Below are 12,753 nucleotides of genomic sequence, written 5' to 3' on the forward strand. Positions count from 1 at the left end.
CCGTGCTCCCTTAGAATTTTAAGTCATGCTGCTTATAACATTTTTTTGGGTCGATGAATTATTTTGTGGCTTTCCATCCGTTACTTTGCAAATATAAACATCACACTTAAATGATGTAGGGAAGTTCTTTTTCATAGTGGGTTATGGCCCCCACTTTATGTGGATTACTTTGCCAAAGAATCCCTTAAATATGCCACCTAGCTCCATATACCAAAGAGTCACTATTAGGTTTGATCCATAATTCCACTTGCTTCCTTGTGGGGATAGTGTTTCTACTAATTTCTTATCACAAATTTCTAATTAGTTTGTTAATCTTTCACTAAAAACCAATAATTAACCCATTACCCACAAAATTAGGTAATATCTTAATTTACTTCAAATACTAATCGCTTTTAACATACTTTATATACCTTACTATCATGGTCATGTGGTACCTTGTGTGGAACTAGTCCATAAATACAGGGTATTATGGCTTGGACCCTATTTTATCCCAAATTGTCAAATTTTAACGAAACTCATTTTCTTTGATTTGTTTACCCTCTAACCTTCACATCACTTATTTATCACCTGTTATAAATAAAATAAATACTTATAACTCTAAAAATAATCTCATTCCCGAGCTTACGTCGATTAACTTACGATGAAACTTTAACGTACGAAAACGCAGAATGTAACATTCTTCCCCCCTTAGAAACATTCGTCCTTGAATGTTTAAACTTGCAAGACCTACATGAAATACTCAACAATTCTAAATGAGTGTACCTTCCTGGGCTATACTCCAATGGAACAACTATCGACTCTCACGGGGTTAGGACACCGTCCCTCCTTAAATGTACTTCCTAATCCATTCGTCACCTAAGTGTCTGTTAATCAATCTTCTAGACACTGGCACCTTATGGTGTAAACTTAATAACCAGATTCTTAACTTTCTATTCCACTATACTAACTTCCCCAAAATATCACATACTAACCGCGGTTTCCTCCCTAGGGCATCAGAGCAATGAGAGTTCTAACTCCTTAATATCATAGGTCACTCCCCTCTCCTCCCTTAGTCCTCGAATGTTAAACTCCCAGTCTATAAAACTTTTGGTAGAGTCTCCTCTGCAACAGTACTACTACCAACCTTTCACGTAGTAAACCCAATAATACAATGCCACATAGGGCCACAATCATCAATAACGACAATGGCCTCACACGACCAATGACAATAACTAACATAAGAATCCATATACGCACCTAAAGGTTGTGATATCTCAGTCTGATCCTCCTCTGGAAGCGGAAAAATGTGAGGATACCTAGACTTCATGTTTTTTTCAGCTTCCCAAGTCATCTCTTCCACATTATAGTGTAACGACCGACTTGTCATTTTAAGAATTAGTGTCCCGTTCAGCGGCTTAAGACCTCGAGAAGCTTTGTACTGTTTATTATGACTTGCATGCGCGGTCGAGTTTGGTTTTCGGATGATTCAAGATTTAATTGAAAGAACAATACCTTCTTGTTTTGGAAGCTTAAATGAAAAGAGTTGACCGAAGTTTGACTTTTATGCAAACGACCCCGTAATGGAACTTTGATGGTTCCAATAGCTTCATATGGTGATTTCGGACTTAGGCCTATATCTGGAATTGGAGTTGGAAGCCCGTAGAACAATTCAGATCATTTTGGCGAAAGTAGAAAGTTGATGTGTTCTAATTATATTATTTTGTTTGCGGACGAGGACTAACAATATGATGGATACCTATTGGATATGATAATAAGTGTACGAGGCATATTATAAGTGATATGGGGTCTAAGGAAAGTCCTAAGTCTAAGCCAAATTGGAAAATTTCATAATAGACTAAAGTTCCAATTGAGTATGCACAAGATCAAACTTTGGGCGAGCATATCTACATCTATATAAGGAGTTATGTGATGGAAAACCTATCAAATGAAAGATCTTCGAGTGTATTTTCTAACGCTTCAAACCGTTTGTCATTTGGACACAACTACAATATGTTATGACCAAATTACCAAATGCTGGCAAAATTGGTACTACTGCGCCACCCGACGCTCCGTGCCTGTGAGAAATTCCAGAACGCTCCGAAATTTCATTTCCAGACACTTTTTGCACAGCCGCCCCGCACCCCGCGGCGCCCCACATGCCGCGGCTGTACAAAAACGGGGTTGTATAACCCAAACCCCATTTCATTTAACTCAATTGGGGTTCATTTTTGGGGCAATTTCTGGTGTTTTAGAGAGAAGGGAAAGCGATTCTAGAGATAGGAAAGGGGAGAACTAAATATTTCACTACTATTCCTTGAATCAAACCTTGAAATCGTATCAAAGGGTTGCTAAGGCTTCAAAGAGGTAAGAATTTCTTTCCCCAATTCTTCAATTTCGCAATCCAATTAGAAATGGGTAATTAGTAAGATGATTCTTGGATGTGAGAGTATTAGTTATACATGCTTGTACCAATAAGGTTTGTGGGAAGATTGTTGAGTTCAAATGGGTAAAGATTGGGTTGAAAATGGTAGAAATCTTCAAATAATTTAATTGAAGATTTGAAGGGCAATCCAATGTCGGAATTCGATAATTTTTGTATGGTTGAACTCATATCGGAACGGGTGTTCATATTTCGTGAGTTTTTTCGGGATTCGAAATGTGGGTCCCACTGTCGATTTTTAAAATAAATTTCGGATTTTAATACGGAATATTAGTAATTTCATATGGAATTAATTCCTACGATTCGTATTGAGTATATTGAATTATTTGTGACTAGATTTGAAGCGTTCGGACACGAATTCGCGAGGCAAGGATTTATTGAAATCTTGAATTTGGTTGCAAAGTGAGGTAAGTGTCTTGCTTAACCTCGAGTGGGGGAATTACCCCTTAGGCATCGAGTCTTATATGCTATTTGTGAAATGTGAAAAGCCGTGTACGCGAGGTGACGAGTATGTACTTGGGTTTATATGTGCAACATTCATTGAGTTAAAGTCTTGGGCAAATTGTGTAATAATTTGGATAATTGTTAGTATTTATTAAATCATTTATTGCCATTGTCGCACCCCTCTTTCTCGCGAAATCGGGTTTTGACACGTGATAACTCTTTTAAAGGAAGGTGTTAAAAGAGAGAGTCGCCACCTAATGGGTTTGAGGTGCGTTAGGGCACCTATTTGCAAATAACTCTGGTTTAACCAGTTTGCGTCACCAAAGATTGGGTAAGAGCTCAAATTACCTCGAAGAGAAGGTGTTAGGCACTCTTCGAGGTCCACAACTGTGGGTCCCGGCCAAACTTAAATTATATGAATTAGTCAAAAAGTCAGAGAGAAAAACAAGAAGTTTGAAAAAAAATCATTATTAGAACGTCCTTGAGTAAACACAGATAATTAGTTTAAAGACAAGATGGGGGGTCCTATGTTTTTTAGCCTAAAGGATCACCCCGTGCAATATAAATAATACTTCGTAACTCCCTCGAGGTGGGGTGTTACTCATATTATTCAGCGAGCACAGACTATCATCTCCTGCTACCTGATTACTATCTTTAAGTTTTTACCTAAAGCGCACTAGTTGATTCTAAACCGTGCCCTATGCGTGCACTACCCGTCCTATGCCTATGGTCCAGGAGGCATTTGGACCTCTATTTTGGATGGTTTCTAGACTTAGCTTAGGCTGCTCAGAAATGATAAAACTAGGTGACATACAAAACAAGTTGGACTTCATGTAAAAGTAATTTAGGGCTCAAGTTAGCCTCCACACTTGGACAACAAATGCACGCGAACAAATTTTCACATTAAACGTTAGACAATTTCAGGATTGAGGCAAATTAAAGCCATTAGGCCCTATAGACATGGTTTCTATGTAACCTTGGGATTCGAACATGCAGGCAGTTTCAGATGCAAGATGCTACCTTTATAGACGTGATTTCTGAACAACTATACATTTTAGGGAATCTAGTATTGCGAGCTAATTGTTGAAATTACAGATTACAAGTGGTTAAACCTATAGACATGATTTCTAGGTGACTTGCGTAGTAGTTGGCGGTGATAACTATTGAAAATACTCAGAATTACCCAGTTTGATCCTATAGGTATGCTTTCTAATAGCGGCAGAGTTAAGCAATGCAATAGTGTTTGAAAGTTCAATATTAACATACTAAGGCGAGTGGTATTACCGTATAGGCAGGATTTCTAACGATTAGCGATTAAAACGGATTTTTATACTTAACTCCTGCAGGCATGTCTCCTAAGTGAGCAATTATAATAACAACAACGAATTAACCAATCAAAGTCCTATAGGCATGATTTCTAGATGAATATTGGTATCTAATGAATATGCTGCAATTATGCAAATTGAGAGATTTGTCATTTTATTTCCTAACAAAACATATAGGAGCAGAATATGTTAGACGAATTAAGCACTCAGGTCCTATAGGCAGGTTATCTAACGACACATAGAAGCAGAATATATTTGAGCAACTTAACACCTATAGGCAGGATATCTAACAACACATGGTAGCAGAACATGTTTGAGCAAATTAAACACATATAGGCATGATTTCTACCCGTTTCATGCAAACATTATAATAGACCCATTTTTCCAATTTTACTAACACCCCAATTGTTATTACAACATTATTATAGGCCCAATGAATGAAATAAATTACAAAGTTACAAAACAATTACAGTGGGCCTAAGACAGGCCCACAGTATACCCAGCCTAGCCAGGCCTTCAATTACATATCCAACAGGCTTCACCACAGCCCAGAAGTCATAGCCAATCAAACCCAGAAAATCAATCTTCATTTACACAAAATAGCCAAAAACCAGTAGCCAGAGCTGATCAACAACCATTTACACAAACCAATTGGTTTATTCAGTCGGTGAAAAAAAGGAGGGGCAGAGTTGAACAATTAGGACAAAGTGGCCCAAAGAACCTTAGACCCTAGTGTGTCAGAGTTCACAAGGGTCTCAAAATGGACCCTGAGTAGTGCTCACACTAGGGAGGTTGATAGAGAAGATTTAGGGGAGGGGGCCTTGGCTTTCAGCCGGACCAGAATTAGACTCATAACAAGAAACAATCAATGAAAAATAGTAATAGGTTTGAAAAAGCATTTGCAAACACTATAAGATAATCACATAATGAACTCAAGAAGCAAACTAACACATTGGGCAGGGTGTCATATGATAAGAAACAAAAAGCCCAGGATTGCAAAGTCAACAGGCAAGGGCATTAGACTAGTAAAACCAAGTAATGCAACCAGTGTAGAACTTAAAGGGCTCAGGATTACACAGTATAATACAAACATGATTAGATATCATAGAGGGTATCAGTCAAGGAGGATTAGTTTAAAGGATAACAAGTTGTTAGAGGTGCAGAATTGGACATGGCAAGAACATATAGAGTGGCAACCATAGTCATAGGAGCATACTATACTTAGAGTAAAGGTCTTAAACAAGTTAAGGCATGCTAATAACATCAATTAATTACTAGAAGTTCAGAATTAGGCAGAGAACATGGATTAAACCATATAATCAAGGCAGAACATTCGAATTATCAACAACACCAAACTAAACATGCTTCATTTTGTCTAAATTAACTAAGTTAGGTGCAAAGACATTATTAGGCTAGCAATTATAGGCAGAATCACACATAAAGAGAGTCAAGGGAATACATTAAGTCATGCAGTTTCAAAGAACATGCTAACATAAGAGTATAAACATTGCAATGGTTTAGAAACTAACCAGTTATTGTTCAATAAACAAGAAAAGGATTGCAGTAAGGACCCAGAGTCCTGAATGTGTTAAGTTCTAAGGGTTTCTAGAACCCAGGCAGTGCTCACACCCAAGAGAGGTCAGAAAAAGTAGAAGTCCATTGGCCTTGGCTTTCAGCCGGCCAAGAGCCAAACAGAATAGAATAGTAAACAAGTATAGAGTAGAAAACTTCAGTTTTTAGTAAGAGAATAGCGATTAAAGTTCTGTCCATAAAGGGGAAGGGGATGGGTTTTTATAGTTGAAATCGAACACATAAACATGGAAAACAAATTATTCGGACGCAAATAAGAGAGAAAGAAAATATTTCGGAATCAATTAGAAATGATTTTAGGGAATAAATCAAAGGGGTTCAGTAAATCAAAAGGGAAACACACAAATAATACCAAAAATATCAAAAATTATTTAGAATTAAGTAGAAAATAGGGAAACATAAGGAAAAAAAGTAGTCAAACACAGAAAAGAAAAAGTATCAGTTAAGAATCGGTAAGAAACAAAGGGGAATTCAAACCCTAGTTGACAGAAGTGGAATATTGGCCGAAGTCTCGGCTAATCGGACCCATATAGCCATGGTCGTGAAGTATATGGACGAGATACATGTCCAGATTCAAATGGTCAAAGCGGAATGGTCTAAATCTGAGATGTAGTACTTGCCATGTTTAGGCAAGTACTAGACGGTAACATAGAATCGTAGGAGATGGCGATCTAATACACAAAAGGTAAGAGAATCATGGAAAAATCCATGGTTTAGGCGGCTTTGGAGAGGTTTTTTGAGAGGCGGTTAGGGTTTCTGTGTGTGTGTGTGGGGGGGGGGGGAGGGGGTGTTTGAAGGCGGCGGCTGAAGGGAAATGGGGATTAGGGCTTAGGGTAAGGGGATATAAGGAGAAGAAGGAAAGATGTTTGATCATTTTTGATCAACGGCTGGGATTCGAGAAGTGTTGGGTAGGTTTTGGACTGGGAAATAGGTAAGCTTTGGGCCAGATTTTAAATACCCAATATTTAATAAATAAATAATTTATGAAAGTAATTAATAAATAACAAAAGTATTATTTGTGCACTAAAATAATTATAAATAATTACTTAACATTATAAAAATATAAAGAGTCATTTTCTGCATAAATAATGTAATTATACATGCATATGGGCTATTATTGCAAAATATGTAATTTAGTCTTAAAAATGCAAATGTAATTATAAGAAATGCACTGAAAATATTTAAAATATTATATTGATATAAATGATAAGTTTATATGATTAAATCATCATAAAAATAATTTGGAGGGTAATTATTGGATATTTATATAATAGAATGCATGAATAAATTAAAAATTATGGAAAAATTTGAAAATTGCCTATGTATGCTTATAAATCAAAATGATGATGTATATGCACTATTTTGAAAGTATATATATATATATATATATATATATATATATATATATATATATATATATATATATATATATATATATATATATATATATACAAGGAAAAAATTGGGTATCAACAGCTGCCCATCTTTACTCGGGAATGATGAAAGAGTTGTCGGGTAAAGAAATGAAGACTGATTTTGATCGAATGGGGTGATTTGGAAAAATATAGGCCGAACTCTGGTTGCTGAGTTGCCTACATATCCCTGGTTTTATGGGAATCAGGCCGTGTGTAGTTATGGATCCAACGGTAGAATATGCTGATGGAGTTGTTATAGGAACGTACAAGCTCTTCTGGATAGGACGATATCAGAATTGTGAATGGATGTACCTTAGAATGGTTATGGATATTTGAACGGTCATCAAGTGGAAATGGGTAGCGGATGGTGGTTGGCTGTATTTGAGGCAGTTACAAGGTGTGAATATTGAACGGAAACTGGAGCGAAGATTGCTCCCATTAGGAGAACGGTTATCTCCTGGATTACCTGAAAAACTTAAATACAATGCATGCTGGTGTATATTGCGATAATTTAAACATGATGCAAATTCCCTTTGGACCATGAAAGTTGTCTTGACGATGGGGATAATGTCCTTAGACCATGATGTCATGGGTCATGAATTGCGTGATAAGGGATTCGCAGGACATGAAATGATGTTCTCGGGCCATGAAAATGGTGCCTCTGGACTATGACACCTTTGAATAATGATGTGCAATATTGAGAAATCCTCAGGCCATGGCATAGTGTCTTCTGGCTATGAGGATGATGACTTCGGACTATGACGCCTTTGGACAGAATGGCGATGTTTCAGCCCATGAGATGCAAAGACATGATGTTTGGTTATATGCGAAGTGAAACAAGACAAAGCTTAGTCTTGTGTAAGATCGGGGGCAGAGCTTAGCCTCGAGAAAAATAGAAAATAATGCTAGATTTCAAGTAGCATAGCATTTGGTGTTATGCAAGGAAAGGCAGAGCTTAGCCTTATGCAATTAGGGAGGCAATGCTTAGTCTCATGCAAAATGGGAGACAATGCTTAGTCTCATGCAAGGAGGAAGCAGGGCTTAGCCTTATGCAAGATGGGAGACAATGCTTAGTCTCATGCAAGAGGAGGCAGGGCTTAGCCTCATGCAAGTGGGAGACAATGCTTAGTCTCATGCATGGGAGGTCAATGCTTAGACTTATGCAATTGAGGAGGCAGGGCTTAGCCTCATGCAAGTGGGAGACAATGCTTACTCTCATGCAAGGGAAGGCAATGCTTAGCCTTATGCAATTGAGGAGGCATGGCTTAGCCTCATGCAAAGGTGCATACAATTCTTAGTATCATGCAGGGGAAGGCAGTTCTTAGCCTTATGCAATTGAGGAGGCAGGGCTTAGCCTCATGCAAAATAGAGACAATGCTTAGTCTCATGCAGGGGAAGGCAGTGTTTAGCCTTATGCAATTGAGGAGGCATGGCTTAACCTCATGCAAAGGTGGAGACAATGCTTAGTCTCATGCAGGGGAAAGCAGTGCTTAGCTTTATGCAATTAAGGAGGCAGGGCTTAGCCTCATGCAAGATGGATACAATGCTTAGTCTCATGCAATGAACAGATAATAAGTAGTCGCCAGAGTATTTCTTAGCTGGAAATGTGTTTGCACTTGGCAGCTTTGTCGTTATGAAGATAGTGATTCTGAGGTGTGCCCGAATTTAAGAATATTTCTTGTTCCTGCATCCAAAGGACAATCGTGAGTTTTACGGGGGAAGGTTGGTTTGTGCCTCTGCCTGCCTGCTTTGCTTTGCTTTGTATCGAAATCCTGCTTGAGTTACCACGGGTAGCATCTGGCTGTTTCATAAAAATAAAGTTTTCGAAAATATACGTGTGTATGATGAATGTAGTTATTTGAAATACATTAGTATGCAATATCGGATAAATTAGATGAACCAATGACTGTGACACTTTAGAGACATTGCGATTTCCTTAGAATTTTGAGGGTCCTCCTCAAAATTCTAGCCCAGTTTACTTAAACGATTCTCTGACCGTTCTGCATATGATGACGTTGGCTGGACTTGCTCCGGAATTTTGAGGGTCCTCCTCAAAATTTTGCCCCAGTTTCTGGTTGTGGGGAAAATGAAAATTATATTGAATTGTGACCGAACCCACAGGGCTGCCTACGTATCCCCTCTTAAATAGGAATCAGGTCGAGCGTATTTCAATTACATCAGATGAAGAAATGCGAACATTCTAAACATAATATCTTTTGACTGCATCTGAATTGATAGGCTTTGGCTAAACCTCTCCATCTATTTCTACAAGTATGAGTGCTCCTCCTGTTAGTACTCTGTGAACCATGTAGGGCCCTTGCCAATTGGGCGAAAGTTTCCCTTTGGCTCCATCTTGATGCGGGAAGATCCGCTTCAGTACCAGCTGCCCCGGTGCGAACTGTTTAGGTTTGACCCTTTTGTTGAAAGCTCTGGACATCCTATTCTGATAGAGTTGACCATGACACACTGCATTCACTCTTTTCCCGTCAATGAGAGCTAATTGTTCATAGTGGCTTCTTATCCATTCTGCATCACTGAGTTCAGATTCTTGTATAATTCTTAAAAAAAGAATTTCAACCTCGGCAGGAATGACAACTTCGGTACCGTAGACCAGCAAATATGGAGTTGCCCCGGCTGATGTGCGGACTATGGTACGGTACCCCAATAAGGCAAATGGTAACTTCTTGTGCCATTGCTTGTGGTTGTCTACCATCTTCCTCAGTATTTTCTTGATATTCTTGTTTGCGGCCTCCACGGTTCCATTCATTTAAGGCCTGTATGCTGTGGAATTCTTGTGCTCGATTTTGAAGGTCTCGCACATAGCTTTCATTAGGTCACTGTTGAGATTGGTGACGTTGTTGGTGATGATGGACTCTGGAACCCTGAATCAGCAAACAATACGATCTCTAACAAAATCTGTGACGACTTTCTTGGTTACAGCTTTGTAGGATGCAGCTTCGACCCATTTTGTGAAGTAGTCTATGGCCACTGAAATGAACCTGTGCCCGTTTGAAGCGGCAGGCTCGATTGGTCCAATGATGTCCATTCCCCAAGCGGCAAAAGGCCAAGGTGCACTCTTTGCATTGAGTTCATTTGGAGGCACCTGTATCATATCTGCGTGCATTTGGCACTGCTGACATTTCTGGACATACCTGATGCAGTCTGTTTCCATAGTCATCCAAAAATAACCCGCCCTTAGTATCTTCTTTGATAAAACGAAACCATTCATGTGTGGTCCACAAGTTCCAAAGTGTATCTCTTCGAGCAATTTGGAAGCTTCTTTGGCGTCAACACACTGTAATAACCCTAGGTCTGGATTCCTTCTGTACAGAATTCCTCCACTTTGGAAGAAATGGTTGGACAATCTTCGGAGCATGCATTTTTTAGTATGATTTGCATGCTCCGGGTACTCTCCTTTTGCCAAGTACTCCTTGATATCATGGAACCATGGATTCCCATCTGCTTCTTCTTCAACATGAGCGCAGTAAGCTGGCTGATTATGAATCCTTACCAGAATGGGGTCGATGAAATTCTTGTCCAAATGTTGTATCATGGAGGACAAAGTGGCCAATGCATCTGCGAATTCATTCTAGATTCTCGTGACATATCTAAACTCTATCTTCGTGAACCTCTTCATCATCTCTTGCACATGATATATATATGGTAATATCCTGGTATTCTTTGTAGCCCATTCTCCCTGCACCTAATGTACCAGAAGATCTGAATCACCAATTACCAGTAATTCCTGGATATTCATGTCAACGGCCAAATTGAGCCCCAATATGCAAGCCTCATATTCTGCCATATTATTGGTGCACGAAAATCTGAGTTTCGCGGATACCAGATAATGTTGACCTATTTCTGACACCAAAACGACTCTAATACCCACTCTTTTGAAGTTTGAAGCTCCATCGAAAAACATTCTCCATCTGTCGTAGGCTTCATCGATATCTTCTCCTACGAATGATACTTCTTCATCAGGAAAATATGTTTTTAGTGGTTCTTATTCTCCTCTTACAGGATTTTCTGCAAGATGATCCGCTAATGCTTGTCCCTTAACCGCCTTCTCAGTCACATAGACGATGTCGAATTCACTCAACAATATCTGCCATTTTGCCAGCTTCCCTGTAGGCATGGGTTTCTGGAAGATGTACTTCAGAGGATCCATCCTTGATATGAGATATGTGGTATAGGCACAGAAGTAGTGCCTCAGTTTCTGGGCTATCCAGGTCAAAGCACAGCAGGTGCATTCCAGCAAAGAATATCATGCTTCGTAGGGTGTGAACTTCTTACTAATGTAGTATATGACATGTTCTTTCCTTCCCATCTCATCGTGTTGTCCCAAGACACAACCGAAAGCCCCTACTAATACAAAGAGATAGAGTAGCAGTGGTTTACCAGGTTCTGGCGGGACCAGGACTGGCAGTGTGGACAAATATTCTTTGATTCTGTCAAAAGCTTTCTGGCAGTCTTCAGTCCAACTGGTTGCGGCATCCTTCTTTAACATTTTGAACATCGGCTCACAGATCACGGTTGATTGTGCTATGAAGCGGCTGATGTAATTAAGACATCCCAAGAAGCTCATCACGTCTTTCTTGTTCTTTGGAGGTGGCAAATCCTGGATAGCCTTGACCTTTGATGGGTCTAGCTCAATTCCTCGGCGGCTGACGATGAATACTAATAACTTTCCTGCGGGGACCCCGAAGGCACATTTTGCGGGATTCAATTTCAAATTGTACCTCCGGAGCCAATCAAAGAATTTCCTCAAGTTTGCTATGTGATATGTACTCTTCTTGGATTTGATGATGACCTCATCCATATATACCTCTATCTCCTTGTGTATCATGTCATGGAAAATAGTTGTCATAGTCCTCATATAAGTGGCCCCAACATTTTTCAAACCAAACGGCATCATTTTATAGTAGTATACCCCCACGATGTAATAAAAGCTGTCTTTTCGACATCCTCTTCATCCATCCAGATCTGATGAAATCCCGCGAAGCAATCCACAAAGAATTGGAGTTCATGCTTGGTGTAGTTGTCAATCAGTACATGGATGTTGGGTAATGGGAAATCATCTTTGGGACTTGCTCTATTTAGGTCCCGATAATCGACGGATACTCTGAATTTCCCATCCTTCTTCGGAACTGGCACGATGTTAGCCAACCAAGTTGGATATTCAACCACTCTGAGAACCTTAGCTTTTATATGCTTGGTGACTTCTTCTTTGATTTTCAAACTCATATCTGGCTTGAACTTTCTGAGCTTCTGTTTTACCGATGGATATATTGGAATGGTAGGTAGCTTATGAGCCACTATAGATGTGCTCAAACCAGTCATATTATCATAAAACTATGCGAAAATATCCTCATATTCTTTCAGGAAATGAATGTATTCTTCTTTTTCTGGTGGTGACAAGTGAATGCTTATGCGAGTTTCTTTGACTGTTTCGGAATCTCCCAAGTTGACTATCTCAGTTTCGTCCAAGTTGGACTTAGGCTTGTTCTTAAAATCTTCAACTTCTCTAACAATTTCCTCAGGTATTATATCCTTTTTTTCT

Source organism: Nicotiana tabacum, chromosome 2 (genome assembly GCF_000715075.1).
Source record: "Nicotiana tabacum cultivar K326 chromosome 2, ASM71507v2, whole genome shotgun sequence".
Taxonomy (NCBI): Eukaryota; Viridiplantae; Streptophyta; class Magnoliopsida; order Solanales; family Solanaceae; genus Nicotiana; species Nicotiana tabacum.